The 8,968-nt window shown below is 34.9% G+C and overlaps 1 protein-coding gene across 1 annotated transcript in view; it reads left to right on the plus strand.

The window, feature by feature from the left end:
- The first annotated feature begins 7,237 nt into the window (after positions 1-7,237).
- The window catches only part of LOC142342048 (GTP-binding protein 4-like), a 323,401-nt gene continuing 321,670 nt past the window's right edge, over positions 7,238-8,968 (plus strand). The window contains exon 1 of the mRNA XM_075393236.1: positions 7,238-7,249. The gene's annotated coding sequence lies outside the window, so the exon portion shown is untranslated. The remainder of the gene's footprint in view (positions 7,250-8,968) is intronic.

Below are 8,968 nucleotides of genomic sequence, written 5' to 3' on the forward strand. Positions count from 1 at the left end.
TCTTCGAGACAACAAAAATGAAAAATGTGTAAAATGTTCTGCGCACTTTTTAAATCAGATTTTAAAAAAATTTTCAGCCTGCCCGTCTTGTTTTTAATTCTAATTTGCGTTAATTTTTACATCTGATGAAAATTTGCAAATATATGCAATGATCAATGCAGTTTTTCATGAGCATTTTAATATTACCACTTGTGTATATCTCTACAGAAGATATCAATCGGGCAAAATTTACTAAACAAACAAAGCTAGGCTGGCAGAAAGTTCCTAACCCCAAAATAAATTTTGATTTTAAAACAAAATATTTTTCTGACTTCTCATCTCACAATTCCGCGGTCATTAATTTTGTTGGAAATGATAGCGTAAAGCATTGAGAGTGAGAAAAGTTTGGTACATCTCTACTTTTTTCAACGCTCAAACTACCCGGGTCGAGGTTTTTGGGTAAATTTTGGTAAGAATTGCGGTGAATGCGGTGAATTATCGTAAGAAATGCGGTGATTGCGGTGAATGCGGTGAAAAAAAATAATTCACCGCTTTTCACCGCATTTCTTACAAAAATTCACCACCAAATTCACCTTATTTCTTACGAAAATTCACCGCATAGACTATTATGGCAAATTAATGTAAAAATGCGGTGAATGCGGTGAATGCGGTGAAAAAAAATAATTCACCGCTATTCGACCCCAGGTCTAGGTGTCAACGCTAAAAAGCGTTAAATTATGTGAGATTTTGTTGTGGGCTGAAGTATCCATATTGTTTTCAATAAAATCAGTTGGATGCAGATGAAACTGGAAAGTGTTGAAAGCAGACAAAAGTAGTGAGAATATTAAAAGCAATTTTAAATGAATTTTTCTCATTGTGATTGCCCGTACCGGACGCTCAGTAAAACTCAGTACTGGTTGAGAACAATTTCAGAGAAATTTCAACTTTCAGTACTGATTCAGAAGGATTTCAGCACAAACTATGAAGTGATTTCTGAAATATTCTGAATCAGAGAAAAATTCAGAGAAAATATTCAGTTTTCTTCTGGAATCAGATGGTGATTTAGAATGAATCAATGAATTTGCTCTGAATCAGACAAATTCAGTGCAAAATGCGACCTAAAAAAGAGTGTGACGCAGTACTGAATTTGCCTTTCAGTTAGGTACGGGTGATGGCCTCAACCTTTGCAAGCCTACTTCGAGAGGTTGTTATGTTTTTTTTCAAATTTATGCCAAAGAAAAACGAATAATATTGCCAAAAAGTAGTTTTGCATAAAAGTAGTATCTATCTGCTTGCGAAATTCGCGCTATAATTGTGCTATATTTTGAATTTCTTCATCGCTAGTCTGTCTAAATTAAATGTAGCCTGCCTCTCTGATGATAAACCTTACGTTGACATAAATAGCTACAAATCTGAGCACTAAAGATGACGGGGTTGCACTTTTTGTCGACATAAAGACAGAAGTTTTCGTTGTTGACCAATATCAGGAACTGTGCCTTGATGTGACAACACTTGACCTATAACTTTCCTTTACCACATTCGAGTTTTCTGTGATCTTGAACTCAACATCAATCGAAATCTTATGGATAGCAACGAAAGTGTTCTTAATTCAGCAAATTTTTAAACCCTGCGTTGTTCTCGTTAGTTTCAACTCAAACATTGCGTATTTGTGTAAATAAAATTCAAAACTACCGACACTTAAATCGTTGGACCTCGACAAAAATTATATGCCTGCTAGAATATCACCTATCACTGCGACTTGTATAGACCGTGTGTTCTCTAATTTTCCCGCTAAATCTTTTTCTTCTATTCCAATGGATGTCTCAGATAACTTTGGTGTTCTGCGGGAATGCAAATTTTCAATATAGGACCTTTTACTACATTTCAATCATATGGTGACCTCAAACGCTTTGGAAAGGTGATGATGAATTATGGTGAAGGTTTTTGTTCAAGTTGCACTATGATTTGCAGAAAATTGATTATGAGAATTTCTGTTTCGTTTTGTTCCGTTTTGTTCGTTCTTTTTTAATTTTAGCAAAATTGCCCAAAATCAGCGACAATGCGAAAATCACCAACCAAATTGCCGTTCCTTTGTCGCTAATTCTGGCCGCGAATTCTAGCGGCAATAACATTGCAAAAATTTGTGACCAATCCTACAAAGAGCGTTGCTAATTTTCGCACCAATTGGTACCATTCAGTTGCATTACGCGCGCATGCAAAAATTAATTAGTTATTTCTGAGCTCTTTCACTTAATTCTTTGTCACCCAAGAGCTTTTGCTAATTCTACACAAAGCTTATTATAATCCATTAGTTAATGTAAAATTAAGGTAAAACTTAAAAGTAATGTGTTAATGTTTTAAAGATTAATACTTATTTGAACTATTTAGATTATATAGTATATTAGTATTTAATTGAACTGTTGGATAATTGACTATTGGATCTATTGCAACAACAGTAAGGGAGGGCAGTAACGGAGGGCAGCAACAGTAGGGGAGGGCAGCATGATCGCGGGAATCAGTAAGGGAGGGCAGCATGATCGCGGGAATCATGCTGAGGCCTTGATACTGGTGCCACCCTCTGTTCCCGCTTGGGAACAACTACTCACCCCCGCAAGGGCGAAAATAAACGCCTCAAAAAGAGGTATAAACTAAAAGCCTTTGTACTCTCAGTGCACAAGCCGGCTGCTCGTCCTCTGAAAAGGAGGGCTGGCTGTCGGTGGTGCACTGAGGGTGCCTCTCTTTCTCTTTCTCTTTATAAACATCAAAACCAATGATAAGTCACCGTACTCTCAGCGCAAATGCCGGTTGCTGGTTCCCTGAAAGGGCGACTGGCTGCCGGTGGTGCACTGAGGGTGCCTCTCTTCTTTCCTTCTTCTTTTTCTTTTCTCTTTGTCTTTTCCTTCGTTCCTCTTCTCTAAAGACCCTACTCCTTCACTCTCTCCCCCACTCTCTCTCTCTCTCCCAAACTCCCTCTAAAACACCCTTCCTGTCACCCCCACGTCCCCTCCGTTCTTCCACAAAGCATAACAAAGACCCAATAAACTCCACAACCAAGTATTCCATTCAAACCAACCTCCCTGCCTCCCTCCTCCAGACAAGCACCCAATTAAAACCACAAGAAACCAACGAAAGTACCAAAACCGAACGCAAACCAAAGTGAAAGCGCGGTTTAAAAGGTGGTGTAAACTACCACCTGAGGAATCGCAATTAGCAGTTCACTGCTAATTGAACACATTAGATTAGCGATTAACAATTGACTATTGGATCTATTGCAACCCTCGTAACAAGAACTCCAGCGTCCAAATTTAACTCAACTTAATTTAACTTAATCAATCAAAGCCTGAGCTTTCGTCGTGAGCACCTGCACAGAGAGTTCAAGTGTAAGGATTGCCCGGTTTGATGCAGTCAGGTCACAGAAAGCAGGACCTGAATAGAAAGTAAAGACCAATGTGAGAAAACTTGCTGGTACAAAAGAAGTTTTGAAGAGGAAACCTAATAAGAAATGACTACCAGTAAAATAGAATGCAATCTGTTCAATTTAAAATTTAAATTCTTTTTTGTCGAGCTGTCAACTTTTTATGCTGTCATTTTCACTTTGTTCCAATTTTGTTCGTGTTTACCTTTGAAGCGCTCGAAAACTGATCACTGTGAAAGAATGGAAGCCGCCGACCTCAAACGTGCGGAAAAAAGTGACGAGATGAAAAGCATTAAAATCAGTTAGACTTGTTGCTGGCCTTCGCACACTGTAAAATAAGAAAACTAGCAACAAATACGCCAAAAATTGAGCGTGTCGAACTTTTCATGCTCTTAATACATGACTGCAAAATCAGCGCTCTGCCCAGTATATCTACTCAGGCAGATGTGTTTTATGCAACAAAATGCCGATAATAACCCCCGAACTATATCTTCTGGAGAAATTTCTATGATACAAAGAAGTTTAATGAAGAAAAGTCTCAAGAAAAACTATAAATGGCATTATCAAGAGTCAGTCTTGGAATTTTTGTTTCTGATTTTGAAAAAAGCTGAAACTCGTTCTAATAAGTCTGAAAACTGACAAATATGCTCAAGATTCAGAATGCTAAAGAAAAAATTCTGAAAAAACGAAGCAGTATTTTCTGTTGGGTTCAGCAAAAAGCCTTGTCCAACCTATGAAAGGAAATTATTTCAGTTGAATTAGGTCACTTTAAAAATCTGGCAAAAAATGGTGATGTTTCAAAAAGTTTTTTAATTCAATTAAGAGGACAACCGCTCATCAAAATAAAAGCAAAATTCATTATTCATTTTTATCTTCCTGATGACAAATACTATTTGTGAATCTTTTGAAATTTCTACAAAAAAAACATGTATACGTTCAGAGTTAATAACTTAGGCAATAAGACTGCTTTTGTTTTTGCCCGATTTATTTCAATTGTGATTGATTGATGTTTTGTGCCAGTTACTTCCCAGAGAAGCCGAAAATTAGGCCCTTGTACAAACAGTCTGGCTAGTAAAAACCCAATCACATTTTAACATCATTGAGCTAAATTTAAAAAAAAACTGGAAAAACATGTTAATTTTGGCTAAAACTTGGCGCTATACGTGATAGATATTTTGAATTGAGGATGGGACTCACAAGTCTGGATAAACTCACTGTAAAAACAACAAGTGCTCGAAATTAACTTTTTGTTGGGCCGCTATGCTTTCTTCTTGATTCCTTACTGCTTTGAGTGCACAAAAAGGGATAACAGAATTGAAAAACACAAAAGCAGAAAGAAATCTATGCAGACGACTGTACAATCGTGATAGGCGTAAAACGGGAGCCAAATGAAATTCTGAGTCCTTAATTTTCTGCAAAGAAAATTAGCCTGAATGTCAACAAATTGTTCAGTCATAAATTTGTATGAAACTCTAGCAGCAAACACAATTGATTATTTGCATGGGAAATTAATTCAAATAAAACAGAGTAACCAATGAGGTGCAAGTATGTTTTTAAGCCCTTCATCGCAAACCAATAAAAATCTAATGTTTCATTCTGTCTGTATCTACGAATTATTCTTTTCGTTTTGCCAAACAGTAAATTTTCGTTTTGCAAGTTAAAAATCTTTTGTCTGGAATTCAATTTAACAGTTTTGCAGTTACGCGCACTTATGCTGACTTGGATATTTAAACTGTTCACAAACTTCATCTATGTGAGCTCCTGAATTTTTTCAGTCAATAAAAATTTGTTTCTGAAAGATGTTTACATTCTGTGCCAGCAAGGATTACCCAATCTTCCAAAAGTTTTGGACCATTCTGATATTCTTTGAGCAAAACGTTTTTCATTCATTTGGCTCAAAATTTTTGCCAATTTTTGTACTCCTTGCATGAAAAGATTGTAAACTATTGCCACATACATATTTATAGTTGAACAGATAAATCCAGGTGCTCACGTAGATAAAGTTTGTGAACAGATTGAATATTCCAGTCGGAAACAAATGCGCGCAAGTACACTCTTTTGTTTTATTCTATTGCAGTCGAAAAAATTTTGTTTGCATCAAGCAGTTTTGTTTTGACAAAAAACTGGTTAGTTGATGCGAGACAACATACATTAGGTTTTTAATGGTTTGAGATAAAAAGACATAGAAATGCATTTTTTAGCTCTTTAGTTAGTTAACATTTTTTGAGTTATCTCTACGTTTGTTGGTTTCCTTGCTTTAGTTTTCACAGATTGTGAGACTGTTCATTTTATTGGTATTCAGGCTAATTTTTTTGCACATGGCCAATTTGAATTCGCTCCCATCAAGCTTGCACATTCCTCTACAAACCAACTGATTTAGCTTTCACTGTTTTTCAGTTGGGTTACTTCCTTTTATGTACTTAAAACAGTAAACAATCAAAATGAAAGCGTTGTGGCACAAAAAAAAACTTTTTTTCTTGCATTTGTTGGGAAGTCAATGAGTTTATACTTACTTGAGCGTCTCTTGCTAAATTCAAAAAATCTATTTGTATTTTTCTCATTAAAAGGGTTCTAGCTGGGGACTAACTATTAGAAAAAAACCCTGAAAAAAACAAAAGCCCTATAAAAATTCAGAAAGATTTGTTTGGTGGTTCGTATTGTTAATGGGAGTGTACTGTGAGTCCCAAAAAATGTTGCTGTCCTAATTATAAGAACACTTCACTCCAAAAAGTTGAAATAATAATCAAGAACTGTAATACCAGCACCTAATAAAGTTATAGCCAGAAACAATTAATTGAACAACTTCAGCAACCCAATCAAAACTATTTATGGTCCACACTAATTCAAAACAGCTCAATCAATCTATTCACAATTAACCGAAACTCAAGCAATTGACTACTAGTCCGTCCCAATAATAACAATGATTTCTGCCTCCCAGTAGCTCTGTTACCGGCCAGAAACTTATAATCTCCTAAATTGACAAAATTTGATCACCTTTGCTTTAGGGTACTCCAGTTTTTCAGTTTTCATCGGCAATAAATAACGTATCGTTTCATTTATAACATTTTGATCATTCGTATTTATTCAATGAAGGGCGTATAAGCTTAATCACAAGATGCATTTTATGTTTTTTTAAAATTTGCTTAAATTGTCCGGAATTCCGTGGTTTACTTGGTTTCCTAAATTCATCACTCAAATAAAATTGTTTCATGCTGAGCAATCTTTGTGCATGCATGTCAAATTGTATTTTTTTGCCAGTTATGGGTATGCCTGATCTAGCCCACAGGTGCTTTGTTTCACAATATGATGTAGCAACGTCTGTTTTTTGTCAATTTTTAACTATTCTCCTTATGATCTCGATAAAATAAACAAGACGATGAAAACTTCCTAATCCTTTTGCTTGTAGGTTATTTCTGATCGTTAATACTTTAAAATTGACATATAACAATTAAAAATTCATCAAATATAGTTGGGGTTAATAAAGAACACTATGACTCTGGCATAACAGTTGATTCCTTCATAGAAGTACAGAAAAGGCTTCAGCTATTGTTTCTCTTCCTTTATTCGAAATAAAGGAAACTAAACAATTTTAAGTTAGTGCAAAAGCTTGCTCTTTTTCTATTGTACTTGCAATTCTCCGAGGAATCATCAAGAAAAATTTGGAGCCAATTGGGCTGAAGGAAGTACAGTTTTAGTGATTTGAAAATGGGTCGAGAAATTTGGAACACTTGATTCTCTTTTAAGTTTTCATCTATCATATTTTCTTTCAAACAGCTCTCCTTTTCTTCTTCAATTGCATCTTAGAAGAAAATCGGTATAAAACTGTGTCCTTTCTATCTACCGCACTTATTAAATTTAATTCATAACCCGTTGTTTCTTCTAAAAATTCAGCTTTCAAGTTTTTCACCTTTTGAACTTCCAAACGGATTTCCCAAGTAATCACAAAATCATTTCTAAGTTATCACTTCAGTGCATATTGCTAATCATTGTATAATAACATTTGATCCAAAACTAAAACTATATGAACGAATCAACAAAAACTAATTTCAGTTTCTTCATTAAATTCATGTCTTCGCTCATTTTTTCAACTATCCTTCTAATCTGTTAAATTTGTTATGGTGTCAATACAGTCTACTTCTTTTACATAGAAACCAAAATCCTGCCCAATTACACCATAAAAAAGTCAACTTTTAGTTATCAAAAGTCTCTTCTTCCACTATTCGCAAAATAAAGACAACTGATAAGAATACTTTTTCCGACACAGTACGCTTTAGTTTTCCCTGAATTTAATTTGACAAAAAAGTTTACATCATTTTTCATATGTTCTTTTTTTGTTGGTAACCATAAGCTTGCAGCAAATACGTTCGAGTTCTGTGAAGGAATTAGAAAAAAGCCAGCAAGTTCTTAAAAGCGCAATTTGATTGTGTCCCTCATTTTTTCAGCTCCCTTTTAAAATTAAATTAATAGTTATGTTAACAACAGGGAACACACAGTTAATTTTTCATTATCGTTATTCTCTTAGACGTTAATTTTTTTTCTCAACCAAAACTACCACTGGTTTTTGCAAAATCTTTTATTCCTTTTTCTGTCGTAATTGAGTTTCATTTACGGCGTACAATAACCTCTGTACATTGTAATTGGCCTTTCTGACAACCTAATGACATTAAAAAGCAAGTTGCGCTTTTGTTTGTTTAGCAAAAAAAAACTGAATTCTCTCCAAATTAAGCTGCTCGAGTTCGATCTGTTTGTTTACATAGTAAACTTGTTCATGATTAGCTCCAAAACTTTGTAACCTAATCATGTTCTAAACCTCGACGCTTCCTTGAACGTCCAATCTAAAGCTTTCATGTTTGTTATAGTCAACTCCACCATCAAGAATGATAAAAAGCTATCAATCGCGGCTATCAAAAGCGGTCCATCTGATTTAGAGATTCCAAACTGTGCTTTTTTGAAATCACTTTTTTTGGTCAATTGACAACGACAAATATTAGGGTTCAGCGTAATAGCCACATTTACCATAATGGTAACGCTGATTTTTTAAAATTTTTCTTACTGTAAATGATATACTCTGCTCTACGAAAAAAAGTTATCCAGGTGATTTGCGAAACTATTTAAATTGTTCGTCTCAGTGCGTAGAGTATTTACCTTGTGACCGTAGAATTTTGATTTGTCTAAGCATAACTTAACATTCAGCAGTGACTGGTATGAATCTGGATTTCTGACAAGAGAACTAGCACTGTTGAGAGCAACAAGAAGTGTGCTCATTGAAGAGGGGTGCAGTGAAAAGAGAATATGCTCAGTTCAAAAAATAAATTCAGAGAGTACAAATTAACCTATTCATGTATTTGTGAGAAAAACAATTAGGATTAAGCAAAAATGCAAAGCTGAACAAACAATGAATTCTATAAACCCATTGAACCGAAACGTGATACACCTTGATAGGAAAGATATTAAATTTTGGTAAATCTTTCCAAGATATTGATATGATACTTAACATGAAAATATCAGATTTGTACAAACTTGCAATATCTTTAGTACACAACTAAGGACCCATAAAAAACTTAAAAAACTATT

Source organism: Convolutriloba macropyga, chromosome 1, assembly GCF_964194025.1.
Source record: "Convolutriloba macropyga chromosome 1, txConMacr16.3, whole genome shotgun sequence".
NCBI classification, from domain to species: Eukaryota; Metazoa; Xenacoelomorpha; order Acoela; family Convolutidae; genus Convolutriloba; species Convolutriloba macropyga.